Source organism: Hordeum vulgare, chromosome 3H (assembly GCF_904849725.1).
Source record: "Hordeum vulgare subsp. vulgare chromosome 3H, MorexV3_pseudomolecules_assembly, whole genome shotgun sequence".
NCBI classification, from domain to species: Eukaryota; Viridiplantae; Streptophyta; class Magnoliopsida; order Poales; family Poaceae; genus Hordeum; species Hordeum vulgare.
Window position 1 is genome coordinate 242,743,316 of NC_058520.1, and position 9,365 is coordinate 242,752,680.

The following is a 9,365-nucleotide window of genomic DNA, read 5'->3' on the forward strand; positions in this document are numbered from 1 at the left end:
TCGGGCAAGTAACATACCGAAGGACAAAGGGAATGACATACGGGATTATACGAATCCTTGTCACTGAGGTTCAAACGATAAGGATCTTCGTAGAATATGTAGGATCCAATATGGGCATCCAGGTCCCGCTGTTGGATATTGACCGAGGAGTCTCTCGGGTCATGTCTACATAGTTCTCGAACCCGCAGGGTCTGCACACTTAAGGTTTGACGTTGTTTTATGCGTATTTGAGTTATATGGTTGGTTACCGAATGTTGTTCGGAGTCCCGGATGAGATCACGGACGTCACGAGGGTTTCCGGAATGGTCCGGAAACGAAGATTGATATATAGGATGACCTCATTTGATTACCGAAAGGTTTTCGGAGTTACCGGGAATGTACCGGGAATGACGAATGGGTTCCGGGAGTTCACCGGAGGGGGGCAACCCACTCCGGGGAAGCCCATAGGATTTTGCGGGACACACCAGCCCTTAGTGGGCTGGTGAGACAGCCCCAAGGAGGCCTATGCGCCAAGATAAGAAAATCAAAGGAAAAGAAAAAAAAAAGAGGGAAGAAGTGGGAAGGGAGGGGGACTCCTCCCACCAAACCAAGTCCAACTCGGTTTGGGGGGGGGGAGTCCTCCCCCCCTTGGCTCGGCCGACCCCTTGGGAGTCCCTTGGACCCCAAGGCAAGGTCCCCCTCCCTCCTCCTATATATATGGGGCTTTTAGGGCAGATTTGAGATGACTTTTTTCTCACGGCTGCCCGACCACATACCTCCATAGTTTTTCCTCTAGATCGTGTTTCTGCGGAGCTCGGGCGGAGACCTGCTGAGACAAGATCATCACCAACCTCCGGAGCGCCGTCACGCTGCCGGAAAACTCTTCTACCTCTCCGTCTCTCTTGCTGGATCAAGAAGGCTGAGATCATCGTCGAGCTGTACGTGTGCTGAACGCGGAGGTGCCGTCCGTTCGGTACTAGATCGTGGGACTGATCGCAGGATTGTTCGCGGGGCGGATCGAGCTACATCAACCGCGTTCTCTAACGCTTCTGTTGTACGATCTACAAGGGTACGTAGATCACTCATCCCCTCTCGTAGATGGACATCACCATGATAGGTCTTCGTGCGCGTAGGAAAATTTTTGTTTCCCATGCGACGTTCCCCAACAGAATCTTCGTTCTCAGCTTTTAGCTTTCATCCTCAATTGTTCTCAATTGTTGTCTATTCGTTCGTCTCTCGATTGTCCGCTGCCTTGTTTAAGTTGTCTTCTCTCAGGTGGCTTATGATCTCTTCATTCTCTTGTATCTCCATTAATTCGTGGTGTTCCCATTTATTTGCGAATTCTTACCGGTGCGTCCGTCAATTTTGCTTCAAGTGGTGCTTATCTCTCTATCTCTTCAAGGTTCCTTCAAGAATAATAAGTTGTATGCTAAATCCGTTGCTTGTCATCATTTAAACTTGATGAAGGATAAGCATAACATAATTCTTATTCTTGTTCTTCCTTCTTCCAAGAGATTTCAATTCTTCTTCCGGAGTGACTCATGATATCGATTCTTTTCTCAGGTGCTTATCTTTCTTTTCCGGAGTTCTAAGTTCTTTTAAGTATCCCTTTGTGATGCTTCATCTAAATCTTGGCAAGGTCATAATCTTATTCTTTTCTACCTTCATATCGTTGCATCATTCATACGGAGGTCCTTCATGGCGGTTCATCATCATATCAATTCATTCTCAAGTTTTCTTCAAGATTCTTATTGGAGAACCTCAAATTTTCTTCTCTTGTATTTCCAAGTGCATTTGTTATTCCTTTATCCTTTGAGGTGGTATTATAGCATTCTTGTTAGTGTAGGAGCGTCGAAGAGACTTCCATTCAAGTATGAGATAATTAAAACCACCAACTCTTTGATCATGAGATATTTTCAACCCATGATTTCTTAATTGAGCTATCTTGGTTTGAATTTCACCTACAACTTTTCCTATGGATTGTTGCTATCATGGTGCTTGTCATTAATCCAAGTTCTCAATGTATCCTCTTGGTGTAAGAAATTGTCCATATCTTGTTTCTCCCAAACAATCCTTGTTTCTGTTAGTGGCTGGTTGTCACTTCATTAGTTTGAAAAGGTTTCCATAAGCCCACTACTATCTTGTTCTTTTCGTTGTTGTTTGTCCAACAACTCCGTCCAATTCTTCTTCCAAGGATGCTTGCCTAGTTCATTGGAGTTAGTAGTTGTCATTCTTTTCTTTATTCTCTTCTTCCGTATGAGCTAGTTCCTATTCTATTGTTCCGTAGACATTGTGATGTTGCTCTTTTGGTATATAATGTTGTTCTACCAAGATCATGGTGTTCCCTTGTTCTAGTTACTTGTTTGTTATGAATATTGTCTAATTCCTCCTTCTTATCGAATTTTTTGTCCCATTTTCCCACCGAAGTGCTGCCGAAATTTTCCGTGAATTCTTGCTTCTTTCTCATATCAGTCCTCATCTCTTTGCAACCTTCAAGGATTGTTGTTTTCACTCGTTTGTCAAAGAAGCGACTAAGTTTTACCTCTTGCTTTCTCATCCTCTCCCCTTCCATTCTTGGATCTCGGGGCGAGATCCTCTTGTAGTGTAGGAGAGTTGTGACAGCCCGGTGCCGACGTTCCAGAAGATTCCCCTTTTCTTTCCGTTTTCGCCGTGTGGGTATTTTCATTTGTCGCATCATCATCGCATCATTCGCATCATCTGCATTGCATCGACATCTCCGTTGCCGCCAGTTTTTGAAACTTGCTTCCGTTGATAGTTGCCGGTTCTCGTCGTTGCCCGTTCGGAGCCCGACCACACACGCACGCGCCCACGACATCGTTCGAACACTGTTTTAAAAGTGTGCATAAAACTTTCTCTGATTGGGGTGAAAGTTGGCATGCGGTCGTGATTAGTTATAGCTAGGACGCCTGTCGAATTTCGTCACGATCGGAGACCGTCTGGTACCCGAACGGTCGATCGTAGTGGCACCGTCTTCGGTTATCCGTCGGACGGTTGTCGGTGTTCTATAAATCGTTGCCGTGACGCCCATTCTCCCTCTCATCTCCGGATATCCCCTCTACACAGCCACTCGCTCGTTCCCGCGTTCGGAATCGTCCGAATCCGACCGCATGGTTGGATCCGGAACGGAATTCTGGGTAACCTAGCCCCCTGATTTGTTATAAATAGACCCATCCTCCTATTTTTTAGGCAACCACCCCCCTTTGCCTCGAAATCCGCGCAGCCATCCTAACCCTTATTGCCTCTCCCACCTCTATCTCCTTCTCTGCGCCGCCGCCGGGCCCGCGAGCCCGATGCAGGCCCTCCCGAGCCCATCTCGGCCCGAGGCAACCGCCGCCGCCTGCCCTGGCCGGTGCGCCACCGCAGGCCATGCCGCCCCCTCGTGCCGCGCCGTTCTGGGCCGCCTCCCGCCTCGACCTGCGCCGTACGGCGAGCCCCGGTCGCCGGAGCCCCACGTCGTCCTCTGCCAGGGCCACCTGCTGGAGTCCTTGCTCCCGTGGAGCCACGCCGCTGCAACCCCGTCGCGAGGGTCCCCGTTCCTCCCGTCGCCACCTTGCTACCTCGCCCCGCCGGCGGTCGGATCCGGCGAGGTCCGGCCAGATCCGGCCGGCTCCGCCTCCTCCCGTCGCCTGAGCCTCCCCGTCGGTGCCCAGCCCTGCCAGCACCGTCGTGGCCTCCTGGTCGAGGGGACGAGGAGACCGAGCGAGCGCGTGCCGCCTCCTCACCCGCGTGGGCCGGCCCACCAGCGCCCCACCGCCTCGCCATTCCTCGGCCCCGTTGACTTGGCCCACGTAGCAAGCTCCCCACTGCGCTGCCTCCCCTCCGGCCTAGGAACTCCGGCCCAAGCCAGCTCCAGGAAGCCCAAGGTGAGCACCCCCCCTGTCCTCTATCCCGCGCACATGGCGCGTTATAGCAAATAGCGCCGCTGCCTGTTAGGCCCGTTAGGCAATTCGGCCCGATAGTTTTTTTTAGAATTTTCAGAATTAGATAAATTCCAGAAAATTAGCGTATATTAGATCGTTCGTAGCTTTTAAACCGTTTGTCGGATCGCGACGTAATAGATATGTTTTTCATGTAGTTTTTCACGTAGAATCCGATTTTACAACTTGCATAATTGTTTCATGTAGTTTGAGACACCATATGCATAGATGTACGTGCTGTCCCAATAGGATATAGTCCGTATTATTTCTCGTGCGTGTCCGGATTGCTCGTATGCCGTGGTAGAAATGCCCATGTTTTAGGAACCACTTTTCCATGTATTTTAGAGCGCTCATTGGTATTTTTGCATGTAGGGATTGCCGCTAGTTTATTTTTTTTCGTGTCTAGGTTATTATCTCGCATTTATGTGTGGCTTTATTTTTGTTGTGCAACCCCACATATTTTATATGTTTTCGGGGTAGAAAAATCCATATGATTTTTCTGTGCAATTAGTTTTAGCATTGTAGCAAGTTAGTTCGCGCGATATTTTTCCGTGATGCCCTTTTGTTTATTTCGTAGGATTTATTCCGTGCTTCGATTGACGGAGTTGTCAACTAGGGAGTTGTTCTTGTGTGTTTAGACTAGCCCGTGGTATTTTTGGTTGCAATAGAAATGCATGTTTAGGTGTGGTTTGATTGCTCTCAAGTTGCTAGAAATAGTGCTGATTTGGAGGTGCTGAAATATTTCTAAGTCTGGAATCTGTTATATTTTGCTGCTGTTTTTTTTTGCTTCTATCTTGTGTTCTGTAGCTCTTTTGAGGTTGGTCCAATGGAGTTAGTTGTAGCCCTTGTGTTTCTCTAGCATGCTGTGAATTTTAATGCCATTTGGAGTCTTGTAGCTATTCGTTTTGCTGCTGTCAATATGCCTTCAGACCAAAAATTGCACCTTCATGAGGTGTTATTTTCACTAAGTCTGAAATAGTGTGTGGGAAGCCATTTTGTGACTAGTTTTCGTAGTGTTCCTTGCTGCCATGCTAGTTGTTGTTAGTTGTTTGTAGTAGTGCTTCTTGCCCTCTTCTGTGTCATGCCTTGCTTGAGTTTATCGGAGTAGTGTAGCCCATAGTTGTGGGGCGTAGAAAATGATATGTGGCTGATTTTGGCAGTTTGTAGTGATTTTTTGTTTTGCTCGTAGATGTTGAACCGTAGCTCCGATTTGATCATGTCCTACATGAAACTTGCTTAGAATCTCGTGTAGTTTCATTTTCTCTTGCTGGTTGTTTGTTTTGAAGTGCTCGTGGCTATCGTTGCACACATATTGCATTCATGCCATCATGTCTTGCGGTGCTTGTAACTTTTGTTCCGTAGCTCCGTTGGAGATGTTCTTTAAGTGTAGATTGCTTGTAATGACGCGTAGAATCACGTGAACCTATTTGTTTTGCTGTTTAACAACTAATTAAATGTGTTAGTTCAGATCTGGACAGAATTGTAAATTAACATGTGAGGTCGTCTCGGAGATGCTATATGTCATTTCTGACCTCATTTAAAATGTCTAGATAGGTAGTTTAACTTCCGCTTCACCTCTTGCATGTATGACAACATTAATATAGCCGTGTAAATAACCGGGGGTGAACTAAATAATTCATATGTGGAGTTTGCTCAATATGCAACTCGTTGCATATTGAACTTCACTTAATGTGTAGTGTTTGTTTGTGTGATTTGCCATGCCGTGACTTGCATGTATTCAGCTGCTCATGCATCATTTGTGTTGTTGCATCGTGTGGTGAATTTTGTGTGTTGATTTGTGTTTCCGGTTTGCTTCGTCTCGATAGAGTTCCGTAGCGTGCCGGATTGTGAGGACCCGTTCGACTACGTCGGTTCGTCTACTTCACGGAGGCATTCTTCTTCCAAGCGGGATCTCAGGCAAGATGACCATTTCCCCAGATACCATTACTATCATTGCCATGCTAGTTTTATCGCTTCTATCGATTATGTATGGTTGCCTACCACATGTTAAATATCAGCCTCTCTACAATGCCATGAAACCTTCAACCTGTTCAACCTAGCAAACCACTGATTGGCTATGTTACTACTTGCTTAACCCTATGTTAGCGTTGCTAGTTGCAGGTGCAGTTTCTTCCATGTGTTAACATGGGTCCCTTGTCTTATCACCATATTAAATGCTCTTCAATTTAATGCACCTATATACTTGGTAAACGGTGGAAGGCTCGGCCTTTCTAGCCTGGTGTTTTGTTCCACCTTTGCCCCCTTAGTTTCGGCTACCGGTGTTATGTTCCATAAACGAGCGCTCCTAACACGATCGGGGTTGTTATGGGGACCCCCTTGATAATTCGTTTTAGATTAAAGCTGGTCTGGCAAGGCCCAACATTGGTACTATTTGCCCAACATAATAATTTTGATAATACTCAAATCCATAGGGAGTTAGCGCTACCCGAGGAGTAATTCTACATAATACAGGGAGGGCCAATGCTGATGGTGCTGGTCCAAAACAGAGCACCGTGCGGGGCCAACCCGGGGCAACTCGGGAGATTTCTATCAGGCCACCGTACGCTTCGCTTATCCGTAGTGTCCTGAGAACGAGATACGCGGCTCCTATCGGGATCGTCGACACGTCGGGCGGCCTTGCTGGATTAGTTTTACCTTTGACGAGATATCTTCTGCATCGGGATTCCGGTGATGCTTTGGGTAATCTCAGAGTTGAGGTTTTCTACTAAGGAATCTCGTGATCGAGGATTTCTATGCGGCTTGTGGTAATTTGTGATGGACTAGTTGGAGCACCCCTGCAGGGTTAAACCTTTTCGGAAAGCCATGCCCGCGGTTATGTGGCAACGTGGAAACTTTGTTTAACACTGGTTCTAGATAACTTGAAGTTAAACTAATTAAAACTTGTCAACTGTGTGCGTAACCGTGACTGTCTCCTTCGTGAGTTCCTTCTGCGATCGAGGACACGGTGGGATTATGTCTGACGTAGGTAGGTGTTCAGGACCATTCATTTGATCATCTGTAGTTCACGTCCGTTATGCGTAGATCTTCCCCCTCTTATTTCTTGTACTCGTAAGTTTAGCCACCAAATATATGCTTAGCCGCTGCTGCAACCTCACCACTTAACCATACCTCACACATTAAGCTTTGCTAGTCTTGATACCTTTGGAAATGAGATTGCTGAGTCCCCTGTGGCTCACAGATTACTACAACACCAGTTGCAGGTATAGGTAAAGGTTATTTGATGCGAGCGTGTTGATTGTACATTTGGAGTTGCCTCTTCTTCTTCTTCTTCTTCATCGATCTAGGATGGGTTCCACGCTGGCAGCCTGGGATAGCAAGGATGGACGTCGTTCTTATTTTTCTCATTGTTTTTCGTCCGTAATCGGACCCTGCTCATACTCTTGATGATTATGAAATGTACTGATGTGACTCCGATGTAGCTTGTGGCGAGTGTAAGCCAATTCTATATATATATATATATATATATCTTATTTTAAGTACGTGTACTTGTAACGATATCCATTCTTGCGACACGACGAGATGCACTTCTATCCCTGACGAGGCCTTCGTGCCAAACTGCGGATAGGGTCGCATCTTGGGCGTGACACTAACGATGGCCTGCTTCCGGCGATCCCCCTACCTGGTGCGCCAAAGATGTCGGTGAAAGGATCGACACCTATGGGGGCCTCAACGGTCCCCTTTTGTTGGTTTGGCAAGGAGAGAGGTCGCGGCAAGAGCAGAACCAACAGTCAGGGCCCGACAAGATTGTTTTTACCCAGGTTTGTGCCACGTTGTGTGTAAAACCCTACTCCTGCTTGTGTTTAGTTATTCGTTTTTAGTTTACTGTAGATCTGTCCCTCTTACAGCCTTTCGATTAGTCAAAAAGCCCTACTACTGAGCCTTGGGCCTCCTTTATTGGCGAAGGGGTTACCACAGTGGCTGAGTGGGTGAAAGGTGGTTCACGAGTGGAACATCGCCGACCGATAGCCACAGTGTTACTGCGACATTTAATGCTTCGACAAACTCCCCTGACCTCGTCAGGAGGGGTTGGACACATACCCACTCGTGGCAACTTTGGGGTGTTGCGCTCGCATGTGGGCGGACGCGTGGTCCATGGAACGACGGTGGCATGTTCATCAGTGAAGGCGTTGTCAGGACGCGAAGGCGCCCTGGGCCCATGCCTCTCCTCGGGCTTTCTCTTCTCTCCCGTCAAGGGTTACCTTGCCGGGGCCCTTCTTGGTCCTCTCGACAGGGAGGCGATGGCCTGCCGATGCCTTTTCAATCTTCTCGGCAAGGATGGCTTGCCGGGGCTCAGTCCTCCTTCCTTGGCAGGAGGGTCTCGCCTTGGTATTTTCTATCTCCCCCCGGTAGGGGGCTCCTGACGGGGCCTTTTCTTCATTCCCAGGAAGTGAGTGCTTGCGGGGGGCTTGCAATCTGTACTTGGCGGCTTCTGAGTTTCGCTTACACCCTAAGCTCCAGCGACGTGCCTTGCCGCTTCAAAGGGGCTGCCGGTGTCCGTGCACTAGTCCGAGGCACTGGAGACCACAATCTTTAGTGCACCGACATCGATTAATTCTTTTAGTGAATAAGATTTTATCAATTTTACCAATTTCAAAACCCTTTTCTACGAGAAACTTCGTTGGACAGTTGTACCAAGCTCTAGGGGCTTGTTTAAGACCGTATGAAGCTTTACGAAGTTTGTAAACATGATTAGGTTTCTTAGGGTTTACAAAGCTAGGAAGTTATTTAGCATAAACTTCCTCCTTGATTTCACCATTTAGAAAAGCAATTTTGATATCCATTTGTTAAAGAGTAATATCATGGTGATTGGCATAAGCGAGAAGAATGCGAATGGCTTCAAGTCTAGCAACACGGGCATAAGTCTCACCATAGTCCATACCTTCAACTTGTGTGTATCGTTGGGCTATGAGACGCGCCTTGTTGCGTACAACTTGTCTATCTTCATCTTGCTTGTTCCGAAACACCCATCTTGTACCAATGATGTTTTTCTCACCTTCGGGTTTTTTAACAAGTGTCCACACTTGATTCCTCTCGAAGTTGTGTAGCTCTTCGTGCATGGAATTCACACAATCCAGGTCTTGAAGGGCAGCTTCAACCTTCAAAGGCTCAATGCTAGAGATGAAAGAATAATACTCACAAAAGTTTGCTAAACGATATTTAGAGCGAGCGATTCTCCCGATTTTATGTCACGGTAGATTTGATTCAGCGGATGATCTTTGTCCACTCTTGCTCTAACTCTTGACAACTTCTTCTTGTTGGATGGTGGAGCTTCTTCATCATCGTCTTCTTGCTCGTTGTCATTGACGGTGTCTTTTCCTTGAGGTGGTAGCGAGGAAGGTTAACGTGGATCATCATGATGTACTTCTTCCTCTTCTTCATCATGTCGTGTACCGCTTGTGGATGCCTCCATGTTGTTATGTGGTTCTC